Source organism: Pelodiscus sinensis, chromosome 5 (genome assembly GCF_049634645.1).
Source record: "Pelodiscus sinensis isolate JC-2024 chromosome 5, ASM4963464v1, whole genome shotgun sequence".
In the NCBI taxonomy this organism is placed as follows: Eukaryota; Metazoa; Chordata; order Testudines; family Trionychidae; genus Pelodiscus; species Pelodiscus sinensis.
Window position 1 is genome coordinate 46,432,392 of NC_134715.1, and position 17,319 is coordinate 46,449,710.

General features: G+C 37.9%; 1 long non-coding RNA gene across 2 annotated transcripts in view; it reads left to right on the forward strand.

The window, feature by feature from the left end:
* Positions 1-13,994, forward strand: part of LOC106732103 (uncharacterized) — a 39,107-nt gene extending 25,113 nt beyond the window's left edge. The window contains exons 2-4 of one of the 2 annotated variants that reach the window (XR_012904137.1): positions 7,539-7,664; positions 12,703-12,766; positions 13,126-13,994. This is a non-coding gene — a long non-coding RNA (uncharacterized LOC106732103). The remainder of the gene's footprint in view (positions 1-7,538; positions 7,665-12,702; positions 12,767-13,125) is intronic. The other variant, XR_012904136.1, reaches the window with a different exon arrangement.
* Positions 13,995-17,319: the final 3,325 nt, after the last annotated feature.

Genomic DNA, 17,319 nt, shown 5'->3' on the forward strand with positions numbered 1-17,319 from the left:
AACTTGGACTTTTTACTGACTTTGGAATTTTCCAAAATTATGGGGAAAAAAAGTTCACATTGAGCCTACTTTTTTCCAATGTTTTGACTGCCAAGAAACCCAAAATATGATTTATATTACAACCAATGGTCTGGTAGTACTTTATAGACTAACAAAACAATTAGATGATGATATGAGCTTTTGTAGGCATAGCCCACTTCTTCAGATGACCAGAGTTTTGAGTTTAGGATGTGCAGACCCAAAATAATTAGGGGAGAAAGAAGAGGGGGGAAGGAAAAAAAGAGCAGGGGTGGGAAGCTTCAGATTTATATTAGTATCTATGATCTATATTGAAGCTATCCATAATAAAGGAATTGAACTGTAAGTAGATACTTGGATTTAACAAGTGATACAAGGTATCTTGCAACAAGGCATCCATTGATTTATACACCTGTAAACCAATCAACTCTTGCACCCACCATCCTGGAGTACATTCTTTAGGCACTGGACCTATAGCCACTCTAATTCCAAAGGATTTCAACTGACCCCTCATCAAAACTCCTGAACAATTTAACACAACAAATCTATATCAGATACAATATATCCTAGAATTGATTAAAAATGCCTAGGAAGTATGAATTATCAATTAATCCCATTTGTTTTTTATACTTTCAAAGCACCCAAGTTGATTATTTTTCCGCTGTTAAATTCTATGGGAATGTCCTCTAAGTTTTACTTTGCATTCAATAAGAATTGAAATCATACAGTGGTTACAGAGATCAGGCCTATAAAAGAGCATGCCAAGACAAACATCTGCATATATAAGGGAACTTTTGTATGTAGATGCATTTCAAGATAAAGCCTTAATTTTAGAGCCAAAGTCTCAGTGTGGCATTGAGATCGGTTTGTGTGTTGGTTGTACCTCTTTGTTCTGCCCTGGAGGACTGGGACTTACCAGTGCAAGAAATTAAAGCAAACCAATAAAGAAGATGAAATCTGAAAACCCAAAGTAACTTTATTTTTCTTATCTTGCTAGTCAGTTATGTGCATGGATGATATTTGCTGTCAGCAAGAGAACTATAACTTTGAAATCATCAGCTATATGATCTTTGAATCTTTTGCCAGTACAGCATTCCATTAAAATTTCATTATCTTAAGCAATAAATGTACTTCCATGCTCCAGCAATCTTTTCTCATTTTGTCAGGTGGGAGTAAAAAAACAAACGAGAAACCTTGCAACATCAGAAAAGAATTTAACTCAGACTGTGATGGGATATCCTTATGTATTTCCTACAGAGACATGTACAACTAAAGCAGAATTAATCTTTCACTCCTAAAGCATTTTACCTTTCCCTAATTCCAGCAGATTTGCGTCGTATTCCCTTTCAGCAATATGCTTAGAAATGGTTTTGAGACAATGTTAGAGCTCAAATTAAACTTTGAAAAGGTAGACTGAGATGAGTGGATGAAAACTGATTGAAATCTGCTCCGAGGCGAAGTGAAAGATTCAAGTGAGAGCTTATGTTCATTACAGTAAAGTCGATGTGGTTCAGCAAAGTCGATATGGCTGTATCAAAGATTAGTGTAAGCAGTCAGAGATATGATGGGATCTCAGCAACTGAATGATTGAATAATAGTGTTCAAAAAAGTTAGTTGGAGAAGGGAGAAAATGAGAGCCCAAATGAATGACAATTAGAACTTATGAAAATTGTCCCCAAGGAGAGAGACATTACAGTTTGGAGGCCTAGCTTTTGCCGTAATGGCAGAAGGTAGATGTTGCAGGGGCGAAGGGAGAGAGATTAACCTCTTGAGAATGAAGATGAAGAATGGCATACACAAGATAAAGAAGTTAAAAAATTATGAGTTAGGATAGGATTATCTGGACTACAATAAATTTATTCCTATATCTTGGTATACAAAAGCTGTAAGTGAAAATTAGAGTAAAGAGATGTCTGAAACTCTTTATCATCTTTGGCAAACAAAACACACAAGGTTTAATTAAGATTAATGGAAATTTGTCTGCAGTGGCCTATGTCATATTTCTCTGCACAGTTGAATATTCTGCTTTGTATGCAGAATCAAGCTATGTCTTTTCAAGAAACCCTATCCAAAGTGCCAGCATAATTGTATTGTTCTTCATTCATTTGATCTACTATGTTTTTTGTAAAAAAAAGAGGGCCAGGAACCTCTTCTATAAATAAAATCACATTTTTTGAAAAATTGTCCCAATTTACAATGGAAAAAATCAAAATATTCATTATTTGTGGGAGGACATCTCCCCCACTCCCAAAAAATTACATTCTTGCTCAAGTATCTTTTTATTACAGGCTGGCACTTTCTTAACTGGGACTCTCTGGTCTGGCAACATCCGTGGTCCAGCAGGGTTATGGGTGTTCCAGGACCATAGTGTCCCAGTGGAGGGCTAGTACTAGCTTACAGGGCTCGCAGGCATGGTAGCAGGGCTTCCTGGCAGGGCTGCGGGAGCTCCATATGTGGCAGCTGGAGCCCAGTGCAGAGGCTTCAGAGTTGTTCAGAGTGGCAGCAGGAGCCAGGCCCTGCAGCGGGAAGCCGGCGCACAGAAGCAGTGAGGCTGCACAGTGTGGCACTGAGAGCCCAGTGCGCAAAGGCAGGGGGTTCCTGGCAAAGCAGTAGGAGCCCAGCGAGCAGAGGCAGCTGGGCTGTGCACAACTGCAGGAGCCTGGTGCACAGAGGTAGCAGGGCTTACAGGTAGATCAGCAGGGCCAGCAAGAAGTGGGAGACAGCTGAGAGGTTAACAGTTGGGACAGCGCAGGATGGGGCTAGTGATGGGGGATAAGAAATGTCCTCACCTGGTCTGCCAAAATCCCTCATCAGGGACTGGTCAGGTCCTGATGGTGCCAAACACAGGAGGTCCAACCTGTACAACCTTTTCCTCCCATTAATCCCTCTATAAAAGAGAAATAAACCATAGATGTGCTGTGACACTTTTTCAATAGGGAATATACAGTTCAGCAATTAAGAAGTTCTTCTCTCTCCAAAATTAAAAATAAATTCCTTTTTGTCAGAACTTAAATCAAGTTGTATTATGTACAAATGACTGGGGAGTTGTTAGAAGCTGCAAGTATTAGCTAATGGGTCATGAAAAGTTACTTTAATCATAAGATTAGTGATAAATTGCAAGAATAGCTCTACCATGTGTGTGCAGATATAACAATAACAAGACTAACTATAAAAGAGCAATTACATAGTTACAAAACTGTTTTGGGATCCAGTCTCACAAGGTCTCTGGCTTAATATGTGGACTTGACCAATATAAGTTATTACTGGGTACTCCAGTGTCCATCAGAAGAATTCCTACTGAATGGCAGCAGGAGTGTCAGAATTGGCTCCAGAACAGGACAGGAACAACATGCTGCTGAAAACTGTTGATGGTTGCAACTGGATATCTCCCCCTTCTTCCTCTACTGTACAGACAATTAAAACTGACATAGAACGTGCATTAGGCAGTATGAGTAACAATAATCATCTGATTCCCATCCAAATTATGGTACCTGCCCTTTGGAAAGGCTATAAAGAATCTTCTGATTAGTGAAGGGAGGGAGGAAGAAAACATGGATCCGAATCAACAGCATGTTCTATAAGACAGAATTTTAGGCTACACTGTCAACACAAAGCATAGCTCCATTGATTTCAAGGAAGCTGCTTTTAGTTTACACTGAGGATATGGCTCATTGTTACAATTGGTGTCAAAGCATATGAGCACATATGAAAAAATGGGCAAGTTAAGGCCCTTCTCAAATATTATAGCTGTCTATATGTCAGCAAACTACCCCCCTCCCCCCCCAAAAAAAGCTGGAACTAGTCATTTAATATACCTGAAAACTATAATTTTGGGGTAAAGCTAAATATTTGTCCCTTTGATTGTGGACTCCTTTACGTCAAGACTCATTTTTCCTCTTTCTGAACATAGTAAGTGCTGAGCAACTCATGGTACATGTTGCTATGCATAAGAAGAGATGAAAGGAGGATAAATGTAAGTCATTGGTTAAGCATTTTTCTCTTTTATCTGGGGGGGGAGGGCATCCTCTAAAATATACAATTGTTTTTGTTTATAAAAGGTCCTTTTCATTCATGCTCATAGAGCATTTATGAGGTCAGTAGCTGCTGAAAGTACTAGGCATTATCTCTCCCCTTCCCCCCCCCCCCCCCACACACACCTAAGAACAAATGTTAAGCCTTCAGAAAGGGGTTTGAAGATACTTTAGTTTAAAATTTAACTCTGTCTGACCATACCTCTGGCACTACAGTAGCATTTCTAATCTACTCCATACCTTGGCTCCATAGTGTATTCTCTGATTATAATAAATTATAGTTCAGCTGTACTAGATCAGATATGAATAGTAGGTCTGGTCAAAAATAAATTCTGTGGAACAAAAAGCCTGAGGTTTCTAAATTAGTTTCATTCCAATGCAAAATGAAAATTTTCTAGAGGCCTAATTTTCATTAAGACGGCATCTCACCCCAGCATAACCAATAGCCTGGTGAGCAGGGCACAACTGTGGGATGTCTCTCTTCCTTTGGCTTCCCTTACTCTTCAAAAAAGCTTCAGAAGTGTGCAATGCCCCTTTTAGGCACAGATGTGCAGTTGTTTTGTATGGCTGATAGTATCAATTTGTCATGCTTACTGTAACAGCAAGTATTAAAATTCATGTTAATTAACTTGCTTTAGTAATATTTTGTTTTCATAAGAAAAAAATAAAACCACAGCCTTTTTCTCCAGATGACTATTCTGGAATCGTGTGTCATACTGAAGCCTAGAATGTCTTTCTGCAATAATATTAAGCTATAAGAAGTAGCTACTAGCATGGCTAAGAGCTTTTTTTATTGAAAACATAACCAGATTGATTCATCAGATTTTGTGATGTTTCCATCCGCTTTTGTAGCTCTCAATCATTTTGTCTTTACACACAGGTGCTGTGGATAGCTGCAATAAGGTATGTAGCTGTGCCATGCCAAGTTTCCTAGATTATGGTTATACCAGTGTTAACTTAATCACTACTTTTCCTTTATTAATATATACCCATGTAAGGACCTGTATGGGGAGACTACAGATGATAGACAACTTGACTCAACTGCCACAGCTCCCACACAAATTAACAACTATTCCAGCACAATGTCTGCTATACACACATCAATACACTCAGTACACATCACTCTGAAGCCTAGAATATGTCTGAGTATGTGGTGTCTGTGTGTGTGTGTGAGAGAGAGAGAGAGTGGAAAGAGTGATTAGATTGTTTGAGAACTTTTTTTTTTTAAGAATGTCACTGGCATTAGCAATCTGCTGCCACCCAACTTAAGTTCTTAGGCAGTTTTAGCTATTTTACTCATACTAAGCTCATTCTCTTAGAAGGGTTTTTGACTGCTAGTTAGTTCTGCAAGTGTTGTTTTTTTATTCCATTGTGTCCTTTTTGTGTTATTGGATGTCTGCATTTCTGTCTCTGTATCACTCATTTTATATACCTATGTTATATTATTCTAAACTACATAGCTGTGATTTCTTAAGGAATGGAGGATTTCCTTATGTTTCTTCCCTATGTAGCTGTTTCCTCTCACTCACATCTGCCAAAAAAAGATAGTAAACACCATCTAATAATTTAGATGAGTGATCTATGAACTATGAAGTTCTCTGGACCCAAGAAATTCACTTTATACTGTCAGTGATCTTAGGATGTGAAGTCAGAAAAGAGAATCATCATCAGAAAGGAGTGATGGTTGAGTGATTTTTTTTCAAGTGTCAGACAATGTCTTTTTGTAGAGAGAGGCTCCTCTCCAGGAAGCTGGCAAAGGATGATAAGTAAAGTTTCCAGTAAAGACAGTGGACTTTGTCACATTTGATTATAAAAATGTAGGGAAACGTACATTATTACTTCACTATCCTGGAAAATTAGTTCTCTTACTAGACTGTGCAAAACCATTTTGGAGGAAGATGAGGTTGCTGCTTCAGTGCTCAAGTTTCTATTAGAGAGAGAGATGTACAAAACAGCTTATACAGAGGAAAAATAATTTGATAATTTCCTATTTTCTGGGTGAGCTTATTCTAGATAAATTGCAAATTATTGCTTCCTGAGATGCCTTAAAGCAGCGGTTCTCAAACTTTTTGGACTCCGGAGCCCTTTACATGAGTAAAAATTTATGCAGAGCCCCAGTGGTCGACTGATTGTATGTGTTGCACCTATCGATGTTTCCAGTTTGTCAACCTTGCGGAGCCCCTGGAGATGTCTCGTGGAGCCCTGAGGCTCTGTGGAGCACAGTTTGAGAAACACTACCTTAAATTATTGTCAGTGATCCCAACTTTTACTCTATCCTATGCATATTCTTTACAGTCCTTTTCCCATCCTCCATCCCCACTATTTTCTTTATTCTCTAGTTGCATTTTGTATTATGTTGTAAGCTCTTTAGGTCAGGACCCAAACATGGTTTGGGTTAATGACAGGCCCTAGGACTATGGGGACATGATCTTGATTTTATCACTTTTGGAGCATTTTAAAGAAAAAATGTTTGTAGATTTAACTTCATTTTCCTTTTGAGAATCTGGCAGAAGGGAAACTCGGGGCATGATCATGCAAATACTACCAAGATGGGATTTCCACATATTTCAAGGGATTTTTCATGTGTTCAGAGCTTGCAGAATGAGGGCTTCAAAGTGAAATTCTGAATGTGGAAACTATTACAGTGCAGGCTCAAAATTACAGAAATTTAGCAGAGTTCTAACATCTTTGTAAGCTGAAAAAGGAAATATGTAAATATATCCACATTTTACTGAAATTATAACAATCATTTATATCAAATCTCAGTTCATCACCTTTAAACAACTCTCTTTAGTTTGGATCAAAAAATACTTGCTAAGTGTCACTTTAATTTTACAGAAAAATTTGTGTTTCTTCAACTCAGTCTGTGCAGGTGAACAGCAGGTGGATTAATGCTTACCTCTCTTTTCCTGTTGGCTGATCAGAGTATCTCTGGTACTGAGATTGTCAATATACTTGTTGGAAGTGGAATATGGATATGTGCATTCTGCAACTTTCACTCACCATGGAACGTTTCACATGCAATGAGAAGCAGAGTTAGCCATGTGAGAACCAATTCAGCTTTCTCTCTCTGCTTCGCTGCTTCTTGTCTCATCCTGTGAAAGTGATACCTCCTCTATGAACATCAAGACTGGAGCAATCAAATAATCAAAGGGTAACTGTTAATCAAATGACTCAGCAAAGACAAGCAACAACCATCAAATATTTAAACAGATTTCATGGTGTGCTTCTTTATTTTCTATTCTAAAGTAGAGAGAGAGATATTTGCCAGGTTTTGTGTATGCTTGTAGGGCTTTTTAAAGATGAAAGAATATTAACAGTTTTTTGGCAGGATAATGAGATGCAAAAAAAGTGTTTCTTAAAAATTTTAGAGGAACCTGAGTATCAACCTAAGAAAAATAAACCATCTTTGGAATTTATTAAATCTACCAAATGATTCTAATATCAAGGATGAGAGGTGTTAAAATTGACGTCTTACTTTTATTTTAGTTTTTGAAGGTGCTCGAAAGTGATGGTTTGCCAGTTCTCATTCCACATGATGTTGCAGCATATACTGAGGTGGTGGTGTCATACCTACCACAGAGCTCAACCGCAGCATGCAGCCAGTTTTAAGGGGTAAGTCTCAAGTGGGTTTCATTTAATTGTCTATTTGTGGCATCATTGAAAACACTTTCCTTGTACATATTGTTTGTTTAGAGGGATTCTCTTTGGCATAAAAGCTAAAAAAAATCAGGCTCCATGTTTCATACAAGTTACCTCTGCACACGTCTCATCTACATGCAGACACACAAGCCTCCCTGCCAAAAGCAAACAATTGTGATGTTTGCCTGAATGACCAGATAGTGTTGTGGGTAGGAAGCCATATAAGCAAGTCCCAAGATAAACATCATGGTGTTAGAGGCTGAATGGAGTTTTATACTGAATCCATTTTGGTAATATCAATGGAATCCAATCAAATTGTCCATTTTTTGTAACAGTTTTAAATATTTTAATAGTGTGAACTATAGTTTGTTAAGCACTAGACCAAGATCAGCAAGTCCTATGACATAAACTACCAATTAGCCGTAAGATTGAAAAGATTCTCTTTTTTTAATCATATCATAAAATCAATCAATATTGTCTCAGTGTCTAGACAGCTGTGGAAGATACAATTTTGTATATTGATAGCAAAACCAAAGGTGTGGGTAAGGTTGGCATATTTGATTGATATGTGGTATCTGTTGTCTTTCTAGAGGTAACAACCTCTAATTTCTGTTTCCCTTTTGGGTACTTTCTTTGCAATTTGTTAGCTTATTTAACTTCAGCCAGGACTTCCTGAATTCTTTTAAAACTTGCCAGGCTTAAATTCTGTGTCTCTATTTGTCCCTTTCGTGTCTTCACTTTAGTCCTAATTGCAAATATAGCTAAGCACTCTCTCTATTGCTTATGCTTCTCTAATGGTACGTTTCCAGTCTTCATTAGTGAAATTAAAACCTAAACAGTATTATCTGTGTGCTGCCTACTCCTTCATGTTACAAACAGAAATTATTCTCAGTCTGACCTGTGGAGACCTTCCTAGTTTCATGGACGGTATAGGATAGAGAGTCTGGAAAAGGCTCAGAGATCTCTTCAGAATGAATATACAGAATGTCAATGGACAGGTTCCTTTTGTAAAGAAATGTACCAATACTATGTTTATAAACCTGGTCTATAAGCTTATTTGAAGTAATGGCGAAATATTCTTACCCCCTCTTTTTTTGTTTGACTTATTTATTCTTTGGGTGTATTACCATTATTGAATTGTAGAAATGGAGCTAAATCAAAGCTTAGACCAAATTTTTCAAAACAGTATGGGAGTAAAAGCATTAAAAATGTTTCTGAAAATGAACTGGGAAATAATTTAAAATATTACTTGAAAATATTAACCTATATTCTATATTGTGACCAGTATATTTTTTCAATGGTTAGAATCATTGTCAGAAAATTATATTGTAGTGACATTTCTATTTAATTCTAATGTTCACTCTGTTATATATAATCTCTTAGGGTGCATCTACACATCAGGACATGGCTCAATTTGCGTAGCTTGTTTTTGAGTTATTTCCAAATTGGGAGCGTCTACACAGCACTTATTTCAAAATAGAGCACTCTTCCTCTGGATTACAGGCGTTGGAGTAAGAAGGCCTCCAGCTTGACAGTATTTCAGCATTATTTCAAAATAACTTCTTTCTGTGTAGATGTCGACTAAAGTTGCTGTGTAGACGTACCCTTAGATATGAAATCATCACAACTTTCTGTTCTCCCCTTTCCATGCTGTGGGGTTCTATATCTGGATATCAGAGCTCAATTTTATCTCTGTTTTGAAATTCTTCCAAACTAATGTTTTGAATACAATAAGCTGTTTACTTGCCCTTTTAATTTGGAAGCATTTTTCTTAATTTTAGTACACTGTGTAGATGCAAATTAATCTTAATTGTTTTTAAACACTATCAGAATGCCCTAGAGGAGGATCTTAATGACAACCAGCTGGACAGTATTAGTTTAATCAAGAAGTCCTCCAAGATTTGGTTGAGATAAAAACACTAGTATGTTGTTCCTATTCCATATGCATTCCAAAACTCTCCTTATAAGGGGCAGTCCCAGAACAATCCTCCTGACTTAATCCCAGTATTAACATTACAAAGAGGACAACAATTAGCAAAAAGGGAAAAAGGAAGTGGCAAATTTCAAGCCCTCAGCTGCATTATACTATTTTCCTGGGTACAGAATTGGAATCGGTCATATATGGGACAAACTCTTCCAGTCTTCTATATTGGGAAGAGAAGAGAAGGAATTAGCAGGCATACTTAATATGTGTCAAGACTTAATGGGCCATTTTCCATATTCAAAATGAGTATAGGCCTAAGGATTGTTTTGAAAAGAGTTTGAGATGTTAATGTAAGTAAATAATGGATGCTGCAATAGAAGATGTGCTCTAAACTTAGAGCGGGCTCCTGTTGTTGTTCATTTTGGTTGTGACTAGACCTCCAACTAAGACTAATGGCTCTTCTCCCATGTCTTCTTATATTTTATTTAATAGAAACAAATACCTGTTCAGTTAAAAAAAAATCTCTGGTTGGAGAAATTATAATCTTAATTCTATATTTGAATGGAAACTTCAACATAGCCTCAAAAATGAATACATGCCATTTTGTTCAAAATTGTGAGTTCAGTTCTACAAGTGCTGTTGGAAAATTTGATCTGTAAATTGTTTGAACTGTAACATTAATACAGGTTTAACCTCTGTAGTCTGGGATTCTCTGGTCCAGCAATATCCATGGTGTGGCAACACCACAGATGTTTCTAGACCAGAGAGCCACAGCCAACAGAGGTTGAGAGTGGCCGGGAGTGGAGCCTGTCTGGTCAGTGGCAGCCTGCAGGCCCAGAGACCTGGGGGCAGGGAGTCCCAGGAGCAGCTGCTGTCGTGTGCAGGCCGGGGTACTTCATCAGCAGCTGCCACCCTGCATGGGGCTCGGGGCAGAGAGTAGAGCCATGGGAACAGGATGTGGGCAGCAGAGCCAGGGACATGGGCCAGAAGAGATCAGATCTCTGGATTCTCCTGGAACAGCCACCACGAGGAGAGCCTGGATGCCTGAGCTCCCCTGGTCTGTCAAATTCCCTTATTCAGGACCACTCCAGTCTCCTGGATGCAGGACCAGGGAGGTTCATTCTGTATAAGTTAATTTTCTTCATGGTGAAAATTGATAGGGATCTTTTTGCTTAAACTGAACCTGATTTTTTCCATTGACATTACTTGGAATAAAAGAACCTTCTAAAGTAGCGAGAGTCAGATAGATGAATCTGACGATATGGATTACTTTTAGTACACTTACTGTTATACAAGATTTATTAGTAATCTATTTTGAACAATTTTATCACACTTGATCCATCTTTTCTCATGCTTTAATTGTTAAGACAATAAAAGCTCTAAGGTTTTTTCATTTGTATTGTACATTTTTGTAGCAGCCACACATCTACATGGAATACATATATTTGCAGTACTGATTTTTATGTGAAGGTGGGATTTTAAAGTGATTGAAGGAGTTAAGCCTCCAACTACTATTACAATTATTGCAAGTCAGTCAGGTTTGGGCACTTCATTAGTTCAGTCTACTAAAAGTTCTGTTCAATGGCTGCAAAAATTAGGGTGACCCTATATCCCCATTGGCCAGGCGAGTTCATTTTTAAACTCTGTTCCAGTTGTCCTGACATCTTTTGCACAAAAGTGGGCTTTTGTCCCATTTACTTTCGCCAGCTTGAGAGGTTGGCAAGAGTAAATGGGCCAAATATCCACGTTTGTCAATAAAGTAGGGAATAATGAGGAGAAACACAGCTGAGAGGGGAGATGCCTCACAGGGCTGGCAGGATTTGGAGTGGGCAGCATTTTAACATGTGGGGGCCAAGCACAGTTCCAGTGACCAGCAACATCTGCCCTTGGAGAAGGGGGATGCTAAGGTGAGTGGCAGAGGCCCAATGGTGCAGGGTGCCTTTAGGCAAGTGGCTGGGGATGTCCCATTTTTCCTTTGGGAAATAGTCACCCTAGCAAGGAGAGATTTGAGTCTTTTTTTAATGAAGAAAAATTCCATTACCTTCAGTTCTTTAATATAAAAAATATACAATAGTTTCATTATTGAATGGAAAATATTCATTACGTTTCTGTAATTTGAGTGCTAGATTACCTTTTCTTAAGGTTTCCATTATTCTTTTTCGTTAGCTGTTCCTGTGCCTCATTCTTGCCATTCTTTCTGCCCCATCATCTGGAATTTACTGTAATTAGCCCATAATTGAATAACCTTAAAAAGGAAAATTTGTTTCTTCTGCAATTTTAGGTAAGGTTATTTTTTGGCCTATTCCACTCTGCCTCGCCCCATGATGTTTTCATCAAAGCTTTAAGAGTTAAGCTGACAAACTTGGTTTTCATCCAATAATAACTGAAGTGTGCTTTCTCCTATAGCTCAAACTTTTCTCATTTTAAGAAAAGCATGAGAGAACAAAAATATTAATACTTAATTCAATTATGTTAGTGCTGCAGTTTAACTTTGTTTGCAATGCTGACAAATTTTAGTAGAATATATCATAGCCATTTTCCTGCCATCATCTTTTGCATTGCGTACTCAGTTGATGTCAATTGAAATGTATGGATGTTCAGGGCTTGTTTTTGTGCTGTGAGCAATAGTAAAATTGCCATGCTTAATTCTGGGATCTCATTTTTGCAGGGGGTGGATAGGATATTGGAGGCATAGAATTTTGTACCTATGTAAAAGGCGGAGCGCAAAAATAACTCACAAATGTGACAAGAACTGTATTTTACAATTTTTATGAGGGTAGGAGACTGGTCTTGTCTGAAGCTGATGGAATTTTTTCATTCAATACAATTTGAAGAAAAATGGCCTTCATCAAAATTGAAATTTGCACCTGAGATGGGTTTTTTAAAATATTAGGAAAGGATTTTAGAAAACTGAGCACTCCAAAATGGATGCTTCAGCTTTCCAGTAATGTTAATTTATATATTTTGGGAATTCATTTATTTTCTCTACAAAAAAACCTCAAAATCTTAAAGAAAATATGTTGAAGACAGATTTTCATTTGATCAACTATTTTCATGGAACAATTGCTGATCATTTGTATATCATAGGCCCTGTACTAACTTGCAAACATAGAGAAGGATTTTTTTCAGACTGGCCATGGCGCTTGCTCTGGTAAGTGTTGTACTACTGCTCTAACAGAGCAGTATGCACTGCTGTATTTGGTATGATTGCAATACATGGGAGTGCACATGGGTGTTATTCTACCAGCTCAACAAAACACTTACCTTTGGGACTGAAAAGGAAGCAACCTCCTATCACTGCTTTCAAATCATTCTGGTATTTTGCTTTGTGGCAAAAGAGCATGTGAAACTTTCCTCATGCCTGTTCCCTAGGTATTGACTTTCTATAAAATAAATAACAGGATTTGGCCCACAGTTAAAGCTTTCTAGTATAGATCTGTCCTTACGTTTCAATTCTGATTTTCAGGGATGCCTATTATTCAAATGCTATATATCTGATTTTTTTCTTAGATACTCTGAATCAGTATTTCTTACTTATGACCAAAGAAGAAACTGAACATACTGCAAAACTCCTGACGTGTGAAAAAATTGACTATCTTGCCAGTTGATCTGCTAACCATTTGTTTCTTATTTATTTACAACATGTTAAGAAGAGTTGATTGCTGAGCGTATCCTACCTAAAGTGATTTTGCATTTTTTCTTAATCCGTACAAGCACATGGGTGATTTTTTTTCATGTGTGTAAGGAGTAAGTCTTCTCCACATGGACCATACATGTAAATATGCATTAAAGAGCAAATAGCTGAAGAAGGAGGGAGAGGGAAGCAATAAAATAAAAATTATCTGTAATGTGCTCAATGAGTCTTCAAATCTGAAACTTAGTCAAATAAAATGAATAAACTAAGTGTGAAAATGAATGCTATAATGTTCGATATAAATGCAACTTAAATGAACTCAGTTGCTTCATTTAAAAAAAAATTAAAGCTTTCTTTCTTCCGTTAGCAATACCTGATAAAGTAGCACATGAAGAAAAATGGTGCTTTTATATAACATAAATTGTCCAGAGTAATTGGTTTATATGATAAAATAATTATGAAGTTAAAGAGGAATGCAAATATTTTTTCATAAAACAGGAATTAATTTGAATATTGTTCCACAACTATTAATTTACGAGTAACCTCAGATCATGTTATGCTTTCTAGATTATATGAGGGGATGTGCTCTGGAAGACAAAAGGATCTTTCCTCCTCAAAGAGCAGAAAGAAAATACTAATTTCATTTTCATGAATATAAACCACTCTCATTTTGGAGAGTTAACAAATTAAATCTACAGTAAACAGGCTAGTTAAGTAATGGCAAGCAAAGGCTTTGCCAAATATCTGTTTAGAATAGAAGATAAATCTCAGGCATGTGCTATCTATATTTTTTCTTTGCTTAAATATATAGAAAAATTGTATCAAGTGACAAGTGTTTGTCGTCTTGGTCTGCTTATAACTGATATATTTAATTACAAATATGGTTGTGTTTCCTTGCATTACGATTTTGTACTCTCCATTGACACCACCTCTAAACAAGGGCTGCAACTTAATGGACTAAAGCACATAAATGTTATGTCTCTGAAATTTGCAGTGACAAGGGGTTTAGTGCTAGACACAGTGTTTGTAAACACAGTACTTCAAGTGAACAGTGAATGATTTAATTTCAATGAAAGTGCCATTTTCACCTGTTTAAAATAGGAAATGATAGTATAGCGAATAAGAGTATGTACTTTATAGAATTGATATACTCGGAATTGGTGTTCAAGAGGTAAGCCTGTAGGGGAGGTATAGTTGAGAATAAAAATTGATATATCATATTACTGATGTATTTGTATGGTGGCATTATAATATTTACTCTGTAATGTAAAAAGTGGCGAGGAGTCCTATGGCGCCTTATAGGCTAACAGATGTATTGGAGCATAAGCTTTTGTGGGCAAAGACCCACTTTGTCAGATGCATGCATCTGATGAAGTGGGTCTTTGCCCATGAAACCTTGTGCTCCAATAAATCTGTTAGTCTATAAGGTGCCACAGGACTCCTTGTTGCTTTTGCAGATTCAGACTAACACGGCTACCCCTCTGATACTCTCTGTAATGTAATGAGTTGGCTACTAAAGAGAAATACTTTCTTATAATATGTAATTGGGCATAATTCTGTAGTGATTCATGTCCTGAGAGTCACAAGGTATGTCATTACTGAGACTACCCAATTAGTTCATGGCATTTTTCTGTGAATTTGGTCAAATTACCTAGTTTCTTGCTGGTGGTTGCTGGAAATGTTTTCTGTAAGTAACTCTGCCCACAGAATTATTATTGGCAAAATATGCAGTAAGGAATAAAAACTTGTCACATATTTTGGTGATTTATACACACATTAAGGCAATTTAAATGTAGAGATGTTTTTTTCCCCTTCCAATATTAGGAAAAAGTTGTGCCCCGATTTTTATTTTTGTCTCCTGTGCTGATTAATCTGAATGAAAGAGGAAGATTTACTCTGAAAACAATTTTATCCAAAAATCTGACACTCGTGATTATATTGCTACTTTATCCAGAACAAAAAACCTAAACGTTAAATAGACAGTATTATCGTTTTATCACCAAAGCCGCAAGATCCTGATGATGTTGAGTTGTGATCTCACAAGACTATCTTGCCAAACTTCCAAAATTTCCACCATCAGCTGGGCATGAGTATTTGTGGCACAGGATTGTAGTAAGGCCATCCAATGTCTTCATTACAGTTGTTACCAGTTCTATATAAGTTAAAAATGACATGGGTGTGCCTGGTTATGCTACAATCACATCTTCACCAGCAGTGTAGGCACACACTAAATATTTATATGGGAGCTGAACTCTCTCTCTCTCTCTCTCTCTCTCTCTCAAATCTGGCTACAGTTGTGGGGTATGAGCATTTTTTGAAAATACTGACTCTTGAAACTTTGTTGTCTCTGGAGAGCTTTGGTGTTCTGAATCCCATTGGTCCCTTCTCCAGATTTATGAGCACAAACGAAATCACTGACTTCCATATGGGCCCTCAAGGACAGATTGAAGGGTGAAGATTGCTAATATTTTTATCCTTATTGTCCTATCAGGCTTAGGTCCGATCAGTCCTACTGATGGCCCAAATACTAACAGTGAACATAATATAAATGCCTACATAACCATCAAGAGAAACTTCTAATTTCCCCCTTCCTCTATATAGTGACAGTTGCTCCAGGAGAATATTCAGTTTAATTCTTGTTATATTCACATTCTCAAAGTTTAGAGAACTATAATAATTTTTGTCCTTCCCACTTATCATGGCTGTTGTATGAGGACATGTCAATTAAAACACCCTTAAGAACATAATACTGTGGAGCATAAGAATAGCCATACTGGGTCAGACTAAACCTGAGTTCTGAAGGTGACCAATGACAGATGTCCCAGAACTGCGTTTCCCAAAGTGTGGTCCATGCCCGGTAGGGTCCTTAAAAAAAAATACTGGTCCTCAGAAAACTTCTTGGCAGAAAACCTGCCATCATGGCATCTCTGCTGAGCATGCTCCCGGGCAGCGAGGCTTGATCCAGTGGGTGCTAGGATCCAGGGAGATGGCCATGTGCACCAACGCAGAACACCAGTGCTGGCTGATAAAGCAGTTGGGATTGGAGCTGGGGCGGGGGAGGGGAGGAGGGAGAACCGGCTGAAAAGGTAGGGTCAGCGTGGGCTTCCTGTGGTGTTGGGAGGCAGTACTGCAGCTGCATGCCAGGTCCTGAAAGTGTGCGGGCTGCTCTCCCCTCTGCCCCAACAGCCAGCTGCCTTCCTGTGTGCGGGAGAGGAGATCTGGGACTGCGCTGGCTCTGACTGCTCGGGTGGTACATGCTGCTGTGGGGAGAGGAGGAGCAAAGTGTGCACTGCCCAAGCGGTTGGGACTGGCATGGTCCAGGACTCCCCCTCTTCCTTTCTTCCTGCACAGGAAGGCAGCAGGGGAATAAAGTCTCCAGTGTGCCGGATCCAGCTGCTCAGTCACTTCCTGGGCAGCCCATGCACTTCCTGGGCCTTGGCGTACAGCTACAGGATCCCCAGGTCCCTGTTTCCTCCCCCACACTCAGATCCCCACAACATCTCTTGGGGCTAAAATCAAGCTTAAATGAATATTTTCCTCCAGTTGATGCCAGTAAAATGTGGATTAAGAACCCGTTTACTGTTGACACCGAAAATGAAGAAATATTACACTTGAATGCATCAGAAGTGGATTCATTAATTGAACTTTCTTGTTACTTTGCCTTAAAAGAGAAATTTGATAAATTCTCCTTGATTGATTTTTGGTTGAGCTGTAGAAATGAATATTCACATTTATCTGAGAAAGCAGTCAAATTCTTAATGCCTTTCATCATGACATATAAATGTGAAACTAGTTTCTCGTCTTTGGTTTTCTTAAAAAATAAATATACAAATAGATTGAATGTTGAACCAGATTTGAGGATAAAACTTCCTCCTTTTGCTCCTGACATAAGGTTGCTATGTGATGCAAAACAACATCACCCTTCCCATTAGTTCTCCTTTAAGTGCACACATAATAAATGACTTATATTCAACTCATTCTATTATAAACAAACAAACTTTACAACTGTTAAAATTTGACTGATTAAATTGTAATTAAGGTAATAACAATAAGTTAAACACTTAAGTATT